Source organism: Podarcis raffonei, chromosome 13, assembly GCF_027172205.1.
Source record: "Podarcis raffonei isolate rPodRaf1 chromosome 13, rPodRaf1.pri, whole genome shotgun sequence".
NCBI classification, from domain to species: Eukaryota; Metazoa; Chordata; class Lepidosauria; order Squamata; family Lacertidae; genus Podarcis; species Podarcis raffonei.
In genome coordinates this window covers 51,345,232-51,367,575 of record NC_070614.1, presented here as the reverse complement: position 1 = coordinate 51,367,575, position 22,344 = coordinate 51,345,232, and the positions used below count along the sequence as shown (strand labels likewise).

Genomic DNA, 22,344 nt, shown 5'->3' with positions numbered 1-22,344 from the left:
CCAAGGTTTCACCTGTGTCCCAGCTGTCAGGGCGGGGCTCTCTGATTCCAGAAAAAGGGCCGTTTCCCCCATAATCAGGAGGCGGCAGGATTCGAAAACGGGACCGGTTCCGGGAAAAGTGTGTGCGTCCAGCCGCTGAGCTACGTACAGTGGTGCCTCGCAAGACGAACGCCTCGCAAAACGAAAAACTCGCAAAACGAAAGAGTTTTCCGTTTTTGAGTCGTTCCGCAAGACAAATTTCCCTATGGGCTTGCTTCACAAGAAGAAAGCCCATAGGGAAATCTCCGGGGACTTCTTTTAAATGCTGGCGGTGGGGAGCAAAGCCTTTCGCCCCCCTCCGGCCTTCAGAAGAGGTCCAGGAAGGCCGGCGGGGGCCGAAAGGCTTTGCTCCCCACCACCAGCATTTTAAAAGCGGTCCGGGATAGCAGGGAAGCGTGCTGCGCTTTCCCGCTATCCCGGACCGCTTTTAAAATGCTGGCGGTCGGGAGCAAAGACTTTCACCCACCGCTCGCCTTCAGAAGAGGTCCTGGACCTCTTCTGAAGGCCGGCGGGGGGCAAAAGTCTTTGCTCCCCCCCGCCTGCCTTCCCGGGATAGCGGAGAAGCGCAGCGCGTTTCTCCGCTATCCCGGACGGCTTTTGAAGGCAGGCGGGGGGGGGGGAGCAAAGACTTTCGCCCACCGCCTGCCTTCAGAAGACCTCCGCTGTCCCGGGGGCTTTTAAAATGCTGGCGGTCGGGAGGAAAGCCCTCCTGTCCCCGGAACTTGCGGGGCGGGAGGCAGGGAGCAGGGCTTTTCTTCCCACCGCCAGCCTTCAGAACAGCCTTCTGAAGGCTGGCGGTGGGAAGAAAAGCCCTTGTCCCCCCCCCCCCAGCCTTCAGAAGAGGTTGGGGGACAGACTGTCCCCAGACCTGGTCTGAAGGCGGTTTCCATAGGAACGCATTGATTGATTTTCAATGCATTCCTATGGGAAACGGTGCTTCGCAAGAAGAAAAACTCGCAAGAAGAAAAAACTTGCGGAACGAATTAATTTCGTCTTGCGAGGCACCACTGTATCTGCCTTTTCGGCCTCGTTGGCAAGATCGGAACTCGCAGCCTGGGCACGGAAATCCCCCGGTGGCCTTGAGCCATTCTCTGTCTCTCGGCCTAACCTACCTTGTGGGGCTGTCGTGAGGGAGAAACAGGCGAGGGGGGGAAGCATGAGTGGTTTTAAGAGTTGAGGCTGGATAGCTAAGTCGGTAGAGCACGAGGCTCGTGATCCCAGGGCCTTGGGTTCAAGTCCTGCGTGAGGCAAAAGATTCCTGCGCTTCAGGGGGTTGGACTAGATGACCATTGTGACCCCTTCCGGTTCAATGATTCTAAGCGTATTCCAGGCTGTCAGCTTACTTATTTAACTGGTTTTTTAAAAATGTGTGTTTTCTGTTGCATTTGTTTCAGTTTGGATTGTGAACATCCTTGGGTCCTGAATGGGGAGAAAGGAGGGATGTAAATGAATTAAAAATAAAAATGGTATGCCGCCTTGAGATGAAAGATGGGATAGAAATGCAACGGCGAATAAAAATGAATTGCAATTTTTATTCCCTTCTGGCACCACTTTCAAGGTTTTTATTACCTCACAAAGGAGGGGGGTTGTTAGTGTCCGTGAGGATAGATCACTCTCCTCCAAACAGATGTCCTGTCCATATTTTGCAATGCAATCTCAGACAGCGCTCTGCATTGATCTCCTCCGCGCAGCACGCAGGCAAACTGTGGAACTCCCTGCCACAAGACCCTGCGGCGGCCATTCATTTGGGTGGCTTCGAAAGAAGGCGAGACAAACCCATGGAGGAAAAAGCTGTAGGACTAGATTCTTAGGGTCCTCACCCCACAAATTTTGTCTCCGGAGGTGGGGTGGGGGGCTTATAGGCCTGATATTGTGGAGGGGGGCATCCTCTAAGGTGCGTTGTGCATCGGGGTGTGAGACCTGAATGCGAATTTCTCCGGAATCGAGCGTGTTTGTTCGTCGCGAACCCCCCGTTCTGCGTGGGAGGTCTCTCTCGCACCCCTCCTTTTTGATGTGGGTGCAAGGAGACGTCGGCTTCCTGCTCTCAGTGCACATAACAGGAAGTCCTGCCCCCCCACCCGAGACCTGGCCCCAAACCTCCAGGCTTAGAAACTCAAGAGATGTAAGCGAATCGCCAAATGGCACTTTATACCTGGGTTAGGGTCGCCAAGATGGAATGTCTAGGCCAAGGGTCAGCAAAATTTTTCAGCAGGGGCCGGTCCACTGTCCCTCAGAGCTTGTGGGGGGCCGGACTAAATTTTTTGGGGGGGGAAATGAATAAATTCCTATGCCCCACAAATAACCCAGAGATGGATTTTAAATAAAAGGACACATTCTACTCATGTAAGAACACGCTGATTCCCGGACCGTCCGCGGGCCGGATTGAGAAGGCGATTGGGCTGGATCCGGCCCACGGACCTTAGTTTGCCTACCCATGGTCTAGGCACCTTGTCATTTCTCCCTAGTGGTACCGTATTTTTCGCTCCATAAGGCACACAGGACCATAAGGCGCACCTAGTTTTTAGAGGGGGAAATCAAGAAAAAAAAAATCTTATTTCCTCCCCCCCCCCAGCCTCAAAGCAGCGGACAGGCTGCGCGGAGCTTGTGTGCGGCTCTTGGGGGCTTTTCCTGCCTGCCTCCCCCCTGCCTTCGCTCCATAAGACGCACACACATTCCCCCTTACTTTTTAGGAGGGGAAAAGTGCGTCTTATGGAGCGAAAAATAGTGTTATTTTGTTATTTTTATTCCTTTCATTTCCATACCTCGGTACAGTGGTACCTCGAGTTACAGACGCTTCAGGTTACAGACGCTTCAGGTTACAGACGCTTCAGGTTACAGACTCTGCTAACCCAGAAATAGTGCTTCAGGTTAAGAACTTTGCTTCAGCATGAGAACAGAAATCATGCGGCAGCAGTGGGAGGCACCATTAGCTAAAGTGGTGCTTCAGGTTAAGAACACTTTCATGTTAAGAACGGACCTCCAGAATGAATTAAGTACTTAACCCGAGGTACCATCGTACGGTATAGTTTAAAGAAAAATCTCAAAGCTGTTTGCAACACATTAAACGTCAAATAAGACAATCCGGAACGAAACAGATTCAAGCTTCAGAGAAAACGTCTTGCACCCTTCCCTTAAGTGGCATTTGGCCGTGTTTTTTTACCTGCATAATTTTTAGGAACATTCGGAAAGGGTCATTCGACAGTGGAACAGACTGCCTTGGAAGGTGGGTGCCTCTCCTATTTTAAAATAGAGGCTGCCAGCGATTCTTCACCTGAGATTCCTGCATCGCAGAGGGTTAGACTAGAGGACCTCTGCGGACCCCTGAAATTCTGCGGTTCCATGGTGCTCAAGAATCCCTGGCAGGTGGCCCTCCAACCTCTGTTTAAAAACCTCCAGCTAAGGTCAGTCCTCTGCCTTCTGAGGTCATAGAGAGGTAGAAATGTAGAGTTGAAAGGGACCCCCAGCGGTCATCTAGCCCAACCCGGAATCGCAGCTCAAGAATCCCTGGCAGATGGCCATCCAGCCCCCATTTAAAAACCTTTTAGCTAGTTCACCACCTTCTGAGTGCATGAGATGCACAAAAAGTTCCAGCCTGGGTTGATGCACGTATTTGTTTGGGGGTGGGCAGGCTTTCTCATGCATCCGACGAAACAGGTGCCGCCGGTCGACGAAATCTCCCGCCACCATAAACCTGTTTGTCGTCTTGCCGTTTGCCCTCTGGCCTGCCTCCCGGCCCCAACCGGCTGCTGGCAGGTTAATCATCAACTTCGGAGCACCTTTGCCCTCACCTGGAAAAGGAGGCGCAGGTGATTCTCCTTCTCCCCCCCCCCACCAAACCCCCCCACACCCTTTGTCTCCATCTGTCTGATGCTCTCTTCTCCCCTGGCAGATGTGAGTTTGTGCATCTCTCTCTCTGTGTGTGCAAAGCTCGCACCCACATCCCTGCCCAGTTCTGCAACTTGCTTGCATGGGAAAATTCGTGGAGCAGGAAAGCTTATTGCTCAGCAATTTGCGGGTTCCCGCACCCCAGATGTTGGGAACTCACGAGGAAGGGTGAGGCGCGGGGAGTTTTCGTGTTGCAACAGAGCTGGCCCACGCAGGTGCAGCTTGCCTCTGTTCCCTGCCTGGGGATCTTCATAGCGTTGGAAGGGGACCTCCCGAAGGCCATCTAGTCCAACCCCTTGCAGTGCAGGATTCGAACCCGCAACCTTGAAATTAAGAGCCTCGTGCTCTACCGGCTGAACTATGCTATGCCACAAGCCTCCTGCCTGTAGCCACTGCAGGTTGGCAATTTATTATTATTATTATTACATTTATTTAACATAATTATTACAAAATATAAGCAAAATAGCCAATTTATTATTATTAAATTTATTTATTTAACATTATTACAAAATATAAGCAAAATTGCCAATTTATTATTATTAAATTTATTTATTTAACATTATTACAAAATATAAGCAAAATAGCCAATTTTTATTATTATTATTATTAAATTTAATTTATTTAACATAATTATTACAAACTATTAGCGAAATAGCCAATTTATTATTATTATTAATAACCTTTGCATGCTGCCTTTCCCTCTGAGGAGCTCAAGGTGGTGAACATGGCACCCCATTTTATCCTTAGGCTGAGAGAGATGGCGATCGTCCAGTGTGAGTAATAATAATAATAATAATAATTTATACCCCGCCCATCTGGGTGAGTTTCCCCAGCCACTCTGGGCGGCTCCGAATCAAATGTTAAAAACAATACAGCGTTAAATATTAAAAACATGACCGAGCGGGGATTCGAACCGCGGTCACAGACCAGCACGCTAACCACTACACCACACTGCCTCCCGGCAACACTTTTCTGGACAAATAAATGTTGTCGGTGGCAAGGAAGGAACAAATATTTCTGAGGGTAAGAGCGACTCAAGCTCAGAAGGCGGTGGGCTCTCCTTCATTGGAGGTTTTTAAGCAGATGGCTTTGTGTCAGAAATTCTTTAGCTGTCATTCCTGCACTGCCTGGGGTTGGGCTAGATGGCCTCTGGGGTCCCCTTGACAGATCTACGGTTCTACGACTCTTTAAATCCAGCTGCGTTTTGCTCATAGGAGTCCCACCGAAGCTAAAAGCCCTCTCTTAGATCACACCTTTGCCGTACTTTTAAATCATTATCATACCACTCTGACAGCTCCCCCCCACCCAAGAATCCTGGGAATTGTAGTTTCTTAAGGGAACTGTAGTTTGTTAAGGTTGTTCGGAGACTCATCACAGAGCTACAGTTTCCCGGAGCTCCCTGGGAGGAAGGTTTGGTTGTAAAACCAGTCTGGGAACTGTAGCTCCCTGTGGGGAAGAGGGCTCCGTAAGAACTCTCAGAAAACTACAATTCCCAGGATTGCGACAGCGGTTCTGCTTTAAATGTGTAAGTACAGGGGCAGCCTGAGTCATGCTCGTTAATTTTAATGGATCCACACTGAGCATGACTAATCCTGGATGCCACCCATCATCCAGCGAGTCACGAACAGAAACCGTCAGGGCAGCCTGTGGCAAGACGTTCCGCAGGTTAGCGTCTCCCTCTGCGAAGAAACCTTGCTTTTGTGTTGAGCAATGGCGAGCACAGCTTGCGGGGCAGGTGTGGAGAGCAAGACTGAACTGGATCGGGTCAGCCGCCCGGGCAAAAGATAAGGCCTGGATCTGGCAGCAATACGAGCTGAAGGTGGAACCTGCAGCTCTGGGTAGTGCGGCCTAGTGGGACCCCTTTCCTCAGCCTGTGTGGTTTTTTCCCGTTTGTGTGTGTGCTTGGGAGTTCACTTGCTCCGTAGCTGGCAAGAGCCTGCTTTAGGTTTGCACATCTTGCTGCCGCGTGGTAGATTAGCTGCTGTGGAAAGTGTCTGTGTGGGATATTTAATGCTTTGCTAGTGATGCACTGACTCCCTCAGAAGATGGACTCTCCTTCCATGGAGGTTTTTAAGCAGAAATTGGATGCCACCTGTCATTTGTGATCTAGTTGAGATTCCTGCATTACAGAGGGTTGGACTAGATGAACCTTGGGGTCCCCCCTAACTCTATGATACCAGTTTAGCATCCTTTCCCCAGTGGAGGAAGATAGTCTGCCTTGGCATCTAGTTTTCTACACTGGGGGAGGAAGTGGGAAGAAAGTGCTGATCATAATGCACGCTGTGCTGAATCCCTTTGACCCAAGGCTCGACCCTGAGACTTAAATTTCCGTGCTAGCCCTGAAGCATGTGCAGAGTGCATTGCTCCTTCCCCCTGTCAGCCTCTGAGTGCGCACAGAGGGCATCACTCCTTCCCTGTCAGCCTCTGAGTGTGTGCAGAGTGCATCACTCCCTTCCCCTGTCAGCCTCTGAGTGTGTGCAGAGTGCATTGCTCCCTCCCCCTGTCAGCCTCTGAGTGCATGCAGAGTGCATTGCTCCCTCCCCCATCAGCCTCTGAGTGCATGCAGAGTGCATTGCTCCCTCCCCCATCAGCCTCTGAGTGCATGCAGAGTGCACCAGTCCCTCCCCGTTAGCCTCTGAGTGCGTGCAGAGTGCATCGCTCCTTTCCCCCGTCAGCCTCTGAGTGCAGAGTGCATCAGCCTCTGAGTGCGTGCAGAGTGCATCACTCCTTTCCCCCATCAGCCTCTGAGTGCATGCAGAGTGCATCAGTCGCTCCCCGTTAGCCTCTGAGTGCATACAGAGTGCATCGCTCCCTCCCCCATCAGCCTCTGAGTGCGTGCAGAGTGCATCACTTCTTTCCCCTGTCAGCCTCTGAGTGCATGCAGTCTATCACTCCCTCCCCGTTAGCCTCTGAGTGCGTGCAGAGTGCATCGCTCCTTCCCTATTAGCCTCTGAGTGCATGCAGAGTGCATCGCTCCTTTCCCCCGTCAGCTTCTGAGTGCATGCAGAGTCTATCACTCCCTCCCCCATTCAGCCTCTGAGTGTGTACAGAGTGCATCGTTCCCTCCTCCTGTCAGTCTCTGAGTGCGTGCAGAGTGCTCTGCTCCCTCCCTCTGCAAACCCCCAGCCCCCAACCTCCGGTCATGCATTGAGGCTTGAGCCTCAGTGCCTCTTATTTGCGGAAGGGGGAAATGGTGGGGGTCGCCCCCCTGCTCTCCCCGTCTGTGCCTTGCCAAGTCGGCTGCAGGACCCAGAGATTGGGCTGGGGGGGGCCGAGGGAGCAATCTGCCCCCCCCCCCCCGCGCGCACCCGCACACACATGGCCGCTCAGCTGGGGTGCTTGCCCTGTTGCTATGGGAACAGCGGCAGGAATGTTTGCCCTCATCCCCAGCCGCCCTATTAACTTTTCAGGGATGCTGACATCACTGGGCGCAGGGGCCAATGGCGGCTCTGCAGCGGGGCCTGGTTGCCGGGGCGATGGGGAGGGCAGGCCTGGAACAGCTGCCAGCAGATTGCACGTGTGCGCACACACATCCCACAGGGCACGCCCGGACACGCTCCCTCACGCATGGAACACGCCTGCACACGCTAGCCCGCATGGCCGGGGAGGGGGAGGGGAGCTGCGATGTGCGCGCATGGCAAACATGCGCCGAGCGCATGGTCCGTGTTAACTCTTTGCACGCCAGGCCTGCGGTTCCTGTGCATGGGAACATGGGAAGCTGCCTCCTGCCGTGTCAGTACATCAGGGTCCCATCGAGCCTAGCTTGGCTGCACTGGCTGGCAGCAGCAGCTGAGGGAAGTCTCTCCCTAGAGCTTCCCAGGCCATGCCACTTGAGCGATCTAAATTCTTTTCATTATTTTATTGATTAAATTTGTACGCCGCCCTTCGTTTTGTCGATCTCTGGGCACTTGCCACCTTTAAAACAAAAGATAAAAACACAAAATGCATAAAAAAAACAAGGAACAGAAACAAAACAAGAATGCCCCCGTCCAAATATCTGAAAGGCTGCAGGGTTTCACAGTCAACGTGTGCGTGTGGTTTTGTGTGTGTGTGTGTTCTTGCTAATTTGCCACCCCAGAGGTTGGGAGGGTGGCGGCCCTCCCCCCACCCCACAGAGGCGCATTGGGCACCTTCCTTACATAAGTAAAGGTAAAGGGACCCCTGACCATTAGGTCCAGTCGTGGCCGACTCTGGGGTTGAGGTACTCCTCTCGCTTTATTGGCCGAGGGAGCCGATGTGCAGTCATGTGGCCAGCAGGACTAAGCCGCTTCTGGCAAACCAGAGCAGCGCACGGAAACGCCGTTTACCTTCCCGCCGGAGTGGTACCTGTTTATCTACTTGCACTTTGACGTGCTTTCGAACTGCTAGGTTGGCAGGAGCAGGGACTGAGCAACGGGAGCTCACCCCATCGCGGGGATTCGAACCGCCATCCTTCTGATCGGCAAGTCCTAGGCTCTGTGGTAATAATGATTTGGTAATAAACAGCTTGCATCAAATTAAAGTACTAGGTACCCTCCTTACATGGCTTTTCATAAAGCCATCAAATAGTAGAGTTGGAAGGGACCCCAGGGTCATCTAGCCCAACCCCCTGCAAATGTGGGAATATTTTTCCCAACGTGGGGAACCCACGATCTTGTGGTCTACTCGAACTCGAACCCACGATCTTGTGCTCTACTGACTGAGCTATCTTCTTTAACCCTGACCTTTGACACCTGAGATTTATCTACAGTGGTACCTTGGTTTGCAGCCATTTTGGATCACAACCGTTTTGGATTACAACCACGTCAAACCCGGAAGTGCATGTCCCTTTTTTGGGATTACAACCCAAATTTTTTGGATTACATCCCTTTTTTGGGGGGGGAGGCCCCATTGGCGAAAGCGCGCCTTGGGTTACAACCTGTTTCAGTTTACAGCCGGACCTCCGGAACGGATTATGGTTGTAAACCAAGGTATCCCTGAATTTGTCTGCTGCATAAGTAGCCCCCATTTTTCTCCAAGAAGGGGCTCTTTTCCCCACCCTCCTCATTTTATCCCCACAACATCCCTGTGATGTAGGAAGGGCTGAGAGGCAGCGGCTTGGCCCAAGGTCACGACTTGAGGGGGGCATTTAACCGTGGTCTCTCCCATTGCTCTAAGCCAGGAGTCAGCAAACTTTTTCAGCAAGGGGCCGGTCCACTGTCCCTCAGACCCTGTGGGGGGCCAGACTGTATTTTGAAAAAAAAATATGAACGAATTCCTATGCCCCACAAATAACCCAGAGATGCATTTTAAATAAAAGGACACATTCTACTCATGTAAAAACACCAGGCAGGCCCCACAAATAACCCAGAGATGCGTTTTAAATAAAAGGACACATTCTCCTCATGTAAAAACACGCTGATTCCTGGACTGTCCACGGGCCGGATTGAGAAGACGATTGGGTCGGATCCGGCTCCTGGGCCTGAGTTTGCCTACCCATGCTGTAACCACTGGGTGTCTTGCATGTGCGTGACTTAGGGTTCAACCAATTCTTCCCATTGTAAACTGGCTGAAGTGATTTTTAAGAACGTTTATTTATATTGTTGTAACTCTCCGTTGGACCTTGTTGCAAAAGTGGATTAGAAACCTTGTAAAAAACAATGTCGCTGCCTTTCCTTCAAAGAGCTCACGACAACCCTGTGAGGTAAAAAGGTAAAGGTAAAGGGACCCCTGACCATTAGGTCCAGTTGTGGCCGACTCTGGGGTTGCGGCGCTCATCTCGCTTTCCTGGCCGAGGGAGCCGGCGTACAGCTTCGGGTCATGTGGCCAGCATGACTAAGCCGCTTCTGGCAAACCAGAGCAGCACACGGGAATGCCGTTGACCTTCCCGCCGGAGTGGTACCTATTTATCTACTTGCACTTTGACGTGCTTTTGAACTGCTAGGTTGGCAGGAGCAGGGACTGAGCAACGAGAGCTCACCCCGTCGCGGGATTCGAACCGCCGACCTTCTGATTGGCAAGCCCTAGGCTCTGTGGTTTAACCCACAGCGCCACCCGCGTCCCTGTAAAAGACAATGTCACTGCCTTTCCTCCAAAGAGCTCACGACAACCCTGTGAGGTAGGTTTAGGCTAAGAATGAGCAGTGACCGGCCTGCAAGTTCACACCCAGTGAGATTCGTGTGACCGACTGGGGATTTGAACCCTGGTCTTTCCCAAGTCTGAGTCCTGTGCTCTAACCGCTACACCACAGTGATGCTCGTGAGCCAGCCGGGAAGTCCAACCATGTGTGGAGAATGAGTGCCACGCTGGCTACCTCAATTTAAGAAGGATGTTGACCAGCTGGAAGATCTGCAGCCAAGACGATGAAGGGTCTGGAAACCAGGCCTGATGAGGAACGGTTGAAGGAGCTGGATATGTTTAGCCTGGAAAAGAGGAGACTGAGAGGAGATACGATCACAATCTTCAGATATCTAAAGCAGGGGTCGGCAGACTACGGCCCAGGGGCCAGATGTGGCCAACCAGGAAGTTCCTGCAGCCAATCCGAAGCCTCGCCACCCACGCACTGAGGTAAACCTGGCACGGCCATGGACGGAGAGGCCTTCGGGGGGGCATTGGGTCAGGGCCACGTTATGGGCATTGTGACGGGCATGTCGCGGGGCTTTAGCCGGAGCTTGGTGTGTCTGCTGGCCCCGCGCCTTGCGCCTGGCTCGCTGCTGCTGCTGGTGGCGCGCTTGGTGGCCGTGCTGGTGTGCACGGCCTACCCGCCAACCTGGCCTCGGACAGCGGGCCACAGTGCGTGGTGCACGTTGCCTGGGAGCTCTGTGGGGATGGACTGATGGAGCGGCTGCCGCTCGTCAACAACACCGGTGAGCGGATGGTGCCAAGAAGCGCTCCTGAGCGCGTGCAGAGTGCGTTCCTCCTCCAGGTCCGGAGGCAGCTGCGGGACCGGCTTGCAGGGTATTTATATTTTTCAAAATATACTCCACCCCCCCAAGGTCTGAGGGACAGTGGACCGGCCCCCCCCGATGAAAATGTTTGCTGACCCCTGATCTAAAGGACGATGGAGCAAGCGTGTTTTCTCCTGTTGTGGAGGGTAGGACTCGAACCAGCCGCTTGGAGATTCCAACTACACATTGGGAATAGCTTGTTGAGGGTCAGAGCGACGCAGGACGGACTCCGTCGAAAGACAGTGGACTCTCCTTCCTTTGAGGTTCCTAAGCAGAGGTTGGACGGCCATCTGTTGCGGATCCTTGAGCTGTGATTCCTGGGGTTGGGCTGGATGACCTTCAGGGGTCCCTCGCACATCGGAAAGGCTGAATCTTTTGCACTCTGGGTTAATTAATCCAGAGTAGCTGCCTCCCTTGTGATGGCAGGGGCGACTGGGATGCATTTGGGAGCGAGGGGAGCCCAGAGAGGGGCGTGCGGCTGTGTTTCACGCAGGTGGTTCCTCTCCTCTGGGTGGTGGTTTTGAGAAACATCTCTCATTTCAGGTGGCCCATCTGTTTCCTCAACATCAAGGCAACCTGCTTCCCCCCCCCTCAAATCCCTTTGCGGGCAGGGGGTTGGTCTCCTGAACTACCAGCCGTTTTCACTTGCGGTCGTTCGCCCCTGGCTTTCGCTCTCTCTTCCGAGTGTGCATCTGCGTGTCATTTCATCTAGTCTGACCCGCTGCAACCACAGGAACGTTTTGCCCAATGCAGGGCTCAAACCCACAGCCCTGAGGTCCAGAGTCTCGGGTTCTACTGACTGAGCTACCCCACTTCCCCAGAGTTAGGTGCTTGTAGCGATTTCCTTCTGAAGCGGTGCACTGCAGGGTCTGGGTTCGAGTGCCGTCCCGACGTCGGGCGAAGACGCCTTCCCTGGACACCCAATAGGTTTTCTGCAAAAGAACGACAATTAAAACAACAACAACAAGCAGGCCTCTAATTCCTTTCCAGATATGCTCTGCAGAGCTATTCTTCCCATCTCTGAGCAAGGCACACCACCCACACATTTTGCTGATTTTGAGGCCCTTCAAAAGCAAGCAAAACAAAACCATTATTTCCCCCCTGCATACAATTTTGGAGAGAGGGCATAGAAAAACATCTCATTTCTTCTTCTTTGTTCAGAGGGGCTCAGTGCTTGCTTTCCCTCCCAAGTTCCCATTGGAAAGGTCTCACCGTCTTACCTGGTGAGAGCCTGCTTTGGTTTGGGGTATTCTACTGCTGTGGGGCAGCCCCTTAGAGCAACAGTTGCCTAGAGTGCTGTGTTGCCTGTTGCTCTGTGTTGCCTCTGGTCATCTATCTATAGATAAAAGTTTCGGGTGGCGTATGTTCGTTGGGTTGGTGTGTTTGACAGCTGATCGCTATGTGCAGCGGCAAGGGCAGGAAACATTGTTTGCCACACTTTTTGAACTTTGGCTCCCCTCCCCCATCTGCCCCCCCCAGAAGGGGAGGTTGGGGGGCATGCTTCTTCCTCCCGCCCCCTCACCACATGCCCACCCTAAAAATGCCGCTGGTATATTTATAGGGCTGGCAAGTTATCCTTTGACTTCCGCTGGGCCCCTTTGTGGTTAGGGGGCAGGTTTGTGGGGCAGGGATGGGTGGATCTTCCGTGCTGAAGCCTGTGTCCCATGCTAGTTGGCCCTTGATTCAAATGAGCAGGACTTTGCTCCACTCACTCCAATAGGCCTACTCTGAGTTGGACTAGCAATAGGTGCAGCCCTGAATTTCTGTTCTAAGAAGCACCAGCAATGGGAACTTTCTGCCCTACTTTCTGTGTTGTGGCACAAGTATTCCCATTTCACAGGTGGAGAAAACTGAGGCGAGCTTTTGGATCTGAGCCTTGCCTCTGTTTTCCAGGTCTGTTGCCCATCTTTGTAGTGCCAGCTTGGCAGAAGCCTGAAATTCTGAAATGAAAGGGGTCTAAATATATTTTTTCCCCGTTGCCTCCTTTCCAAAGCTCAGGCTAATTGCTACCAGAGGCGAAATTCCAGGGCCTGGAAAAAACACAGGCAGGGTTTCCTGGCTTGGTTGTGAGTTTTCTGGAAAATTGGGACGGGGTGTGAAAAGGCAGGTGTATGTGCCGCGCAGAAACTTAAGCAGAGCAAAGGATTCTGGGAGTCACGCCAACCCTCACAGTGTGTTCTATAAGCAAAGGTGGGCTGGCTCACTGGGCTGTGCACAAATGCTAACAACCCCCCTTTTTTTCAGGGCAGGGGTCAGCCGCTCTCCCCACCCCCAAGACCTCTGACCCCTTGGAGCCAGCAGTCCCTGCCAATCTCCCCAAATACAGCAAGTGCAATTCTTATTTGCTTAGCTCTACGGTTTCCCTGCGATCCGAGGGGTGGGTGGTGGTATCTTCTTCCCTCCTTCACAATATCCCCCCACCTTTTCTTGCTCCCATTTCACAGACCTGGAGGACTGAGCCCATTACAGGGAAACCTCTTGAAACCCTCTCGGCAGTTGCTGAAAGATTCCCGGCGACGCCTCTCTGCAGAAGCTGCAAATAAATTTTTTAGCAGTTTTCGAGAGAGAATTTGAGGGGTGGGGAGTCTCAGAGAGGCAATGCATGCAAGGGAAACCCAGTTTTGAACCTGTTCTGCTCCCAGAAGCGCTCCCATTGGCTGCCTGGGTTGGGTCCCCCTCTCTGCCCTGATTGGCTGCCCATTGCCAACATGACAGGCTGCCAGGGGGTCAGCCCACAGTGGCACAGCTGTGGAGGGGTGGAGCGCCCCCCCTGCTTCGTGTGGCAGCCTTGCACACTTCTGCTCTGCTGCACGTAATTGGGGGGGGTCTTCTCATCTTCTCTCTGCCTTCAAGCCAGGGGAGGGAGCTTTTGGCATCTCCCCCCACCCCCCGGGAATTACAGGGGAAAGGGGGCTTTGGAGAGGTGCAGGAATGGGAAAATATAATTCGAGTTGGTGGGTGGGCTTGATGGCTCAGGATTCCTGCCTAAGCAGCTTGTTGCCAGAGAGTCAGGGTGCCCAGTCCCCGGATGCCTGGGTCCTCTGGGAGGGAGACCAGGGCCTCGGGAGGGCATGAGTCACCAGGTGCAGCCCTCGCTGGGAGAGAGCTAAACACCTTTCCTCCCTCCCCTCTTTCTCCCCACCTTGCCGTTACAAGTAAGCTTATATAAGGGCTGCTGCTCTTAACTTGTCCTCAGCTGAACTGTCTCTCTCTGTTCTCAATGGGGGGGGGGGAGATGAGGGGGTGGTTGTGGCAGCTTTGTGGATCACGCTGTGGGGAGGGGGTGGGAAGGAGAGATAAAAAGAAACATCCGCTGCAAAGAGAGGAAATCTGGGTATGTGGGTCAAGGTTCTACTGCTCCAGTTTTTAACTTCCCAGTTTCTCAACACCTTTCCTAACCTCCCGGCCCCCTCGCCTCCCCACATGGTCTTGAAAAAGCACATTTATTTGCTCTGTGTGTGTGAGAGCCTGGATAGTTTGCAAATCTGGAGCCAGCCCCCACATAGCAAGGCCACAGTGACCTCTGTCAATCCTCTGTGCCCGGCCCCCCCGGCCTGAGGTCACTTCTGGAGTGGGTTGAATTTGTGAGCCATATTGCAAACATGGACCGAAAGAGCTGGATGTGTGTGTGTGTGGGAGATCCACCTTTGCCCCCTTCTTTTCAGTGTCCCTAGGGTGGGGGAACAGCCCAAAGTGAGGTGCAGGGGAACGGCACCAATGCGAAGCCTTAAAAAGCAAGCCCCCATCCTACCCACCCCACCCCAGAGAAGCAAGAATTGCAGCTCTCTCTGGTGTGGAAATAGAAGCAGCCGTGCTGTTTTGCAAAATGGTGGTTTTGGTGTTTTTTGGTGCACGCCGGTCTAGAATAGTGCCGGGCGGGGGGAGCACTGCGGAAATTTGAGTAGGGGTGTCCTGTCTGGTGTGTGTGTGTAGACTGGGGGTGCAGGAAGGCAACAGACCAAAGGCAGCGATGGGGTTTTCGCTCCACCCAGAAGCCTCTGGTGCAGCTGTTCCTCTCTCCCTTGTGCCGCGAGGTCAGAGGTTGGGGTGAAAGGTCGCTGGAGATTACGCTGCCTCCACACGTGCCCTCCGGCAGTTGCCGGGTAACGCAGAAGGACCCCCCCCACTTGCTCCGCTCTCCATTCACGCCGGAGCTATAAATATTCTCCAGGCCCCCCCTGGGACCTGTCTTGCTCGATTGCAAAAGGGGGGGGGCAGAGGCTGTGTGTTCATCTCCGTCCGGGGAAGACGGGTCTTCTCACACAAGGGGCACGCTCAGCACCCTCCCAACAAGACTCCCTTCCCCAAGTTGCCCACAAAGGCTTGTCCCCACCCACTAGGCCCCACTACCCTCCCTCCGCCCACCAGCGTTGGGACCCAGGAATCTTGCTCCGCAGCTGTCAAGCCTGTTTGCTGTGGAGTGGGGGGACTTAAGAACGTGAGGAAAGCCGGCTGGATCAGGCCAATGGCCCCATCCTGTTCTCACAGTGCCCTTTGTGGGAACCCCCCCAGCAGGATCCGAGTGCGAAAGCCCTCTCCCCTGCTGTGGTTTCTGGCAGTCGGAAAAATCCTTGCAGAGACCCCTCGCCCTTTTCCTGGGGTGGTGGGGCAGCAAAACTTTGATTCCTGCTGGGTTGAGGGGTGTCTTCCCGGAGGGGGCGGGCAGCAGGGTGAGGAACCTAGCCTTAAAAAAATCAATAAACGGCCTCAAAGGCCCAGTATACCTGAAGGAGCGTCTCCACCCACATCTTTCAGCCCAGCACTGAGGTCCAGCGCAGAGGGCCTTCTGGCAGTTCCCTCATTGCGAGAAGTGAGGTTACAGGGAACCAGGCAGAGGGCCTTCTCGGTGGTGGCGCCCGCCCTGTGGAACGCCTTCCCTTCAGATGTGAAGGAAATAAGCAGCTATCTTCTCTTTAAAAGACATCTGAAGGCAGCCCTGTTTAGGGAAGTTTTTAATATTTAATGCTGTATTGTTTTTAACACTCGATTGGAAGCCACCTAGAGTGGCTGGGGAAACTCAGCCAGATGGGCGGGGTATAAATAATAATAATAATAATATTATATTATTATTATTATTATTATTATTATTATTATTATTATTATTATTAAATGCATATGGTCACCCACAGAATAGGTTGAGATCTGTTGCGATTCCTGCATTGCAGGGACTTGGAATAAATGACCCCCTCAGGGTCTTTGCAACACAAGAAGTTCCATGATTCTATAAGGACGCTGAGATGACGGTGATGATTTATTCGGTTTCTATACCGCCCTTCCTCAAAAGAGCTCAGGGCAATTCACAAGATAAAAATACAAGATAAAAACACAACTATTGAAACCAAAGCAACAAGACATGCTTCCTCTTTGCTTCCCTGTGTGCCCACTGCTTTCTGGGGACGCCCCATTTAAAGAAGGCTTTGAGACACATGTCCCGAGCAAATGGAAATGTGTGACCTGGGCAGTGGCACACAGACCTGGCAGAATTTCCACCGTGGTGGGGAGAGTCTCTCACGCTCGGGTCCTGCTTGCAGGTTTCCTATGGAAGCATCTGGTCGGCTGCTTTGAGAACAGAAGGCTGGCCTGGATGGGGCCCTCTCTGGCCTGATCCGGCAACCAACCAGGCTCTTCTGGCCTTCTTGTTTTTTGTTTTTTTTTAAATGATATTTATTAAAGTTTCAGAAAAGGTTACAAAAATAAGAAAAAGAAAGAAAAAAGAAGCAAAAAATACAAAATACAGAAAAATAAAAACAATCAATAACAAATCCATCTTTCCATGTCTTGTCTTTCATTTACTTGTTTCCCTGACCTCCTCACACCTCCCTTTTTTGTATTCCAGTTCAGTTAGTTAATTCAGCAAATCCTTTCCCTCTTTGTTTTTATCTTAATCCTTTATCTTAATATATTATAACTTTACATTCTCACCTGTTAACAATCCATTTTTACATACTCCTTTGTAACATTACTGCTAAAACCACTTAACTTCATTCCGACATCATTCTAACATTCATTAATTTTACAGTATTTCTGTAAATAGTCTCCAATCTTCTTCCACCGACTCTTCTCCCTGGTCTCGGATTCTGCCAGTCATTTCCGCCAGTTCCATATAGTCCATCACCTTCATCTGCCATTCTTCCAGGGTGGGTAGATCTTGTGTCTTCCAATACTTTGCAATAAGTATTCTTGCTGCTGTTGTAGCGTACATAAAGAAAGTTCTATCCTTCTTTGGCACCAATTGGCCAGCTCTTCTGGCCTTCTTGATTGCTGCACCCGTGTTTCCCCGGTGCACATGTTCCTAGATGCTTTGAGGTGCTGTTTGGCTTATGCACATGCCCACAGGCTTCTCGAACATTGGAGGGGGGCGCATGGCAGCGCACCGCTCAGAATCCATGTGCCCGCTTTTGAGTTTGCACATGGCTACGCGATCTTGACTGCAGGTCAAGTGCTGGGTTTCTTGCAGCCAGAGAGTGTGTGTGTCCTCAGCGTCTCTCTTGCACACGGTCTTCCAACCTGGACCGTCCTCCTCCCCCTGCACTGATTCAGAGGCGGTTGCCGTGTGTGTGTGTCTTAGTGTAGACATCTGCCTCCCATCTGTGTTTTCAGGATGGTGAAATGTGCTCTGTGGGATTTTTGGTGGTACGGAGAAGTTGTGCGGGGCTCACTTTCTCCTCCTGTTTCTGCATCCCAGGACAGAACTGAGGGATTCTGAAAAGCTCAACCGGTACAGTGTGAGACTCTTAATCTCAGGGTTGTGGGTTCGCGTCCCGTATCGAGCAAAAAGATTCCTGCGTTGCAGTGGGTCCGACTAGATGACCCTCGGTGTCCCTTCCAAGCCTACAATTCTATGATAAGGTTGCTCTGAGGTTCTCGCTGTGAATCGTGGCGCTTTCTTTTTACAGTCATACCTCGGGTTACAGACGTTTCAGGTTGCGTTTTTTCGGGCCACGGACCCGCCAAAACCTGGGAGTACCAGAATGGGTTACTTCTGGGCTTCGCGCATGCGCAGAAGCGCTAAACCACACTTTGCACATGCGCAGAAGCGCCAAATCGCAACCTGCACGTGCGCTGCGGGTTGCGAACGCGCATCCCGCATGGATCACGTTCGCAACCTGAGCGTCCACTGTATTAAACTCTTGTCGCTTGGTAAATAGGTGCTGGGATGTGGGAAGGTGGGGTCCAAACTTGTGCAGATGTTTGGTCGTGGTTGTGGTGACAATGAGGAAAGTGCCTTTCTGTGCATGCCCAGAGGCATAGTGTCCCTACCAGCCAACCGGCCATTGAAACACATGGGGTTCCTGCCAGATTCTGGAGGCGGCAACTCAGGGAAGAGAGGGGCAGGTCATTGGATCCCACTTACTTTTTCTCCCCCCACAACCCGCCCCATGCTGGAAACCCCTTCCATGTGCCCTTGACGTTGCCAGCACGAGGAGAGCGCATAGTACGCGCCAGATTGCCAGATATTGCAAGCAGAACAGATTATGCAAGTCACAGATTGTAGCCAGCCTCCATCCTGCTGCCAGCGTCTGAAATTCTGAATTTATGTTCCGTGTGTGGGGGGGGGGGTAGTGTTGGGAAGTTTGCCCTGGCCGGGATGCTGAAACATACCTGCTGTGTCCAAGGTCTGGAGGAAGACCAAGAGGAGGGCAAAATGTTTAGAAGGCAAGGCCGACGTATCTGGATACAAAAACAAAATGAAGTGAAATGAAATTTAAGGGGTGGCGGAGAAACTGTTGTCCGTTTCAAAAGGGATGTTTGGAAAGTCGGAGATTTCGGGACGGGCATTTCCGAGAGCAAAGGGGAGAGGTTGAAAGCTAGGGGACCCCCCCACACACACCTGAAAGTTCACCTTGCAGCCGTGAGGATTGTGCAGCCGGGCGCCAGACTCTCCCGTCGGCGCCATCAATGCGCAGGTAACCCAGCCGGGCGCAGAGCGCGTGGCTGCTGTTTGCGGACACTCCTTTCCGTCCACCTTGCGCGCCCACCCGCCGGCTGGATACCCGCTTGAAAAGGCGCAAACCCCGGCCAATTTCCCTACGTGCCTAAATCCTCCATCACCCCCCCTCCGTGCTCGCCCGCTCCTCTCCTGCAGCGGCCTCCGTGCGCCCAGCCGCCCGTGCGCCCTCCTGCGCTGCGCCCCTCTCCAAATCTCCCGGTTCCATAACGCACTCTCCACCTTCCCGAGCCATTTGCGCCCTGCATCCCGCTCCGCGCACCTGCCCGTCTTTCCCCCCACCACTCCACCCTTTCCCCCCCTCCAGGAATAATAATAATAATAACAACAGCAACAATTCGCTGCTTGCGAAAAGCCACCCCCGGCGCCCTGCCTTCTTGGCTCTTGCGCGCCTCTCCTCTTCGCTCGCTCGCTCGCTTCCTTCCTTCCTTCCCTGGCGCTCCCGGTGCGCTTCCACCAGCGGCCTCTCCGGCGCATGGGAGCATGTGAGCGAGGCTGGGAACATGGAAGTGAGGCGGCCTTTTTGCCGGAAAGGGAGGGGGGCGGCAGGAGGAGGCGGAGGCGGAGGGATGTCTGGGCTCGGGGAAGGGAGGGGGGCCTGCGAGGGGGTTGGGCAATGAACACAACCCTCATTTCTTTGTTTGAGTAGAGACCGAGGGAGGGGAGGGGGGGCGCTGGAGCGAGCCGAGGCAAGCAAAGCCCAGCCATCGAGTGTGCACGGGAGTTTTAGTACAGAGAGGTCTGAGCGCCCGAAACCCTGTGGATTGATCCCAGTTGGCACTAAAGTCTGCTCCCCAAAGAAGCAAGATTGGCCATTTTTTCTTTTCTTTTCTTTTTCCCCTCTCTCTCCTCCCCTCCCAACCCCCCAATTTCGATTTTTTTCTCACCCCTTCCTCTCCCCCGTGGGGTGCTGATTTTTTTTGGTGTGTTTTTTGGGGAAAATTCGCCAATATTGTACATTTTCTTCTTCTTCAATTTTTTGGGTTTTATTTTTATTTTTTGGTTTTTCCATCCTTCCTCCTGGCCGGGCGAGGGGAGATCCCGAGGAACAAAGCCCTCCTCCCTCCCCACCCCGCAACCTTAACAGTCCCCTTCCTGCAGGTAATGTTGGATCCGCACCCCCAAACCCCCCCCCCATTTGCTGTCTTGTGTCTGGTTCCCCCTCCCCTCCCTGTCTCTCTTTTCTCCCCTCCTTCTGCCAGTTTTGGGGGATCTCGCTGTAAACGTGTGTGCGCTGGTGTGTGTGTGTGAGTGAGTGTGCTGGGGGGGTGTTGCAGCCTGTGTGTGTGTGTGTGGTTGGAGGGGAGCTGCGTTGTGTGTAAGGTCTTTTCCTGGCTGCTACTGCTGGCTTTGTTATCTTGCCTGGAAGAGAGAAGACAAGCGAGGAGGAAGGGAAGGGAAGACTGGCGGAGGACGGCGACAGGGTGGGGGGAGCCCAGTCTGCCACAGGCCTGGCCGACTGCTGGGTTCACCTTGCATGCCACCTTTAAAGGAACAGGCGTCAGACCAGGGTTCGGCAGGCAGACAGACGGACGGACGGCACACTTTTGGAGAGAGCTTCCTGCAGCAGCAGCCGTGCGCACCCCTGGACTTGCCCAGCTCCGGATGGGTAGCCTACAGAGCCGGCCTCCCTTGGCGGAGTAGGGCGCAAATGGACTGGAGTTGGCCAGACCTTTTTGGCCGAACCGGAGGACGGATCCACGCCACCACCAGGGCAGGAACGCGATGGAGTTTCGCTGGGTCGCGGCTTCACCCTGAACGCAGCTTCTGTGGCCCGGCCGTGCCACCCCTGCCCGATCGGTAGATCAGAAAGGAGCCCGTGGCAACAACCTGCTGGGCCCCAAGGCGATGATGTGGTAGAGGAGGTACAACAGCACCCCCAAAGTCCCTCCGGCGGTTTCTGCAGCTGGAGCAAATTGGGGGGGTGGGGGTGCCCCGGCTTGGTGGGATGACGGACCTCCGCTCAGGGCGCCTCCGTTGCCCTGCACACATTGCGGCATGGAAGTAGGACTTCGTATTTTTTTGGGGTGCCCACTTTCTTGGAGGCCGGTACACCCAAAATCCCCTTCCTGCGACTGTGGAGATCAGCTTGGCTGTTATGTTGCTGATCTTGCCTGTTTTTTTTTACGGCTTGGGCCGAATCGCGGTTGGGAGTCAGAGGCCCAGACCCTGATGTGAGGACGTCCGGTCTCTTAATGTGTCCCTTTTGGGGTGACGGCGCAGAGATGTCTTTGGGGGAGTTGTGGCAGAGCAGAGAGAATCCCCCTGCTCTTGGAGCTGCTGGGAACAGGCTTGCGGGTTGGGGAGCCCAGGCACAGCTGGCGTGGCCTGCCTTTTAACTGTGCAACTTTGCACAAACTCTCCCCAACCCCCACCCCACGGTCTCGCTGCGCCCAGATCCTGGTTCCTCCAGACTGGGCAGGATCTGACCCCCTGTGCCACTTTGAAAAGCAGCACTTTTCCATCCTCTGTGGGGCAAGGCCCCAGAATTGCTGGGCTCTTGTGTGGCTTTCTTGTTTCCGAAGCAAGTGCAAGGAAGGGGGTTGTTGTGTCACTATAACAGGCAGAGGGACGCCCCCCTTTCCGCCTGTGAATATTCAGAGGGGGCTGTGAGTGGAACTGATTTGAGACAAGTGTGTTCCCAACTGCTGGGGGAAGTCAGGATTGAGTTGCGATCTGTGGGGTGGGAAAGGCCACGGATCATATGGGGGCACCCTCCTGTTTGGGGGTTTGACCGGAATGTGCATTTTGGGGGTGCCAAGGGCGGCACAGAGGTGTTTGTCGGGGGGGGGCGGACCCCCTCGGTGGATTCATTTTTCTTGAAAGTGGGGGGAAAGAGCAAGTGCAGAAAGTTTTGAGAATCGTCAGTGGTGATGAGGAGGTTGGATCCAGCAACTGTGACTTTAGTTGAGTGTGTGGGGCTGCAATCAGTTTGTAATAGACGTTCATGGGGGGTGGAGTATGACTTGCAAACTCCAGCCCCCTTGCCCTTAATGGTTTTTTTTTGTGGGGGGGGAGTGTGTTCCAAGGTTAAGAGTTTTGAAACAAAGTCCATACAAGACTCGGTTTGCTTGTGGGGGGCCTCTCTTTTTTTACAGGGGGGTGGGGAGACAGAAAGTTGAATCGAGGATAGTGGCGAAGCAAGCAGCTTAGATAATCTGCATCTGTTTCCTCCAAGGAGCTGATAGGATGGCAAGCCTCTTAGTCTTTGCTGAGGGTTGTCTGCCAGGAAGTGAGCAGGGTGCAAAGTGGAGAGAAAAGAGTGCCTCTGAGAGCGTACAGAGTGCCTTCCGGCTGCCACCGAGCGCTCGCAGCTGGACGTTCCCTCTTTGGGGCTGGGGTGGTGGTGGTGGAGGAGGGAGACAGCTGTGCAGAGCTACGCATTGGTGTGGGTTGGGGGTGCTAGGAATCATGTGAAAGGGGAGCGTGTTCCAATGCTTACCTGCAGCGCCAGGTGCTTAAGCGTGCGCCTGGCCCTTTAAGAGTGCCCAGGTGAAGCAGGACAGGTGCGCCGTGATGAGGGTGGCACCTACTGGCTGACAAACGAGTCAAGCAGGCGGCAGCTTT

The 22,344-nt window shown here is 53.3% G+C and overlaps 1 protein-coding gene across 7 annotated transcripts in view; it reads left to right on the top strand.

Moving 5' to 3' along the window:
- Window positions 1-22,344, top strand: part of KDM6B (lysine demethylase 6B) — a 99,237-nt gene that overhangs the window by 5,425 nt on the left and 71,468 nt on the right. For 4 of the 7 annotated variants that reach the window (XM_053362066.1, XM_053362070.1, XM_053362071.1 and 1 more), the window contains exon 1: window positions 19,411-19,878. The exons of 2 other annotated variants lie outside the window; for them this stretch is intronic. The gene's annotated coding sequence lies outside the window, so the exon portion shown is untranslated. Of the gene's footprint in view, window positions 1-19,410; window positions 19,879-20,061; window positions 20,643-22,344 lie in introns of those variants that run through there. One more of the 7 variants, XM_053362064.1, reaches the window with a different exon arrangement.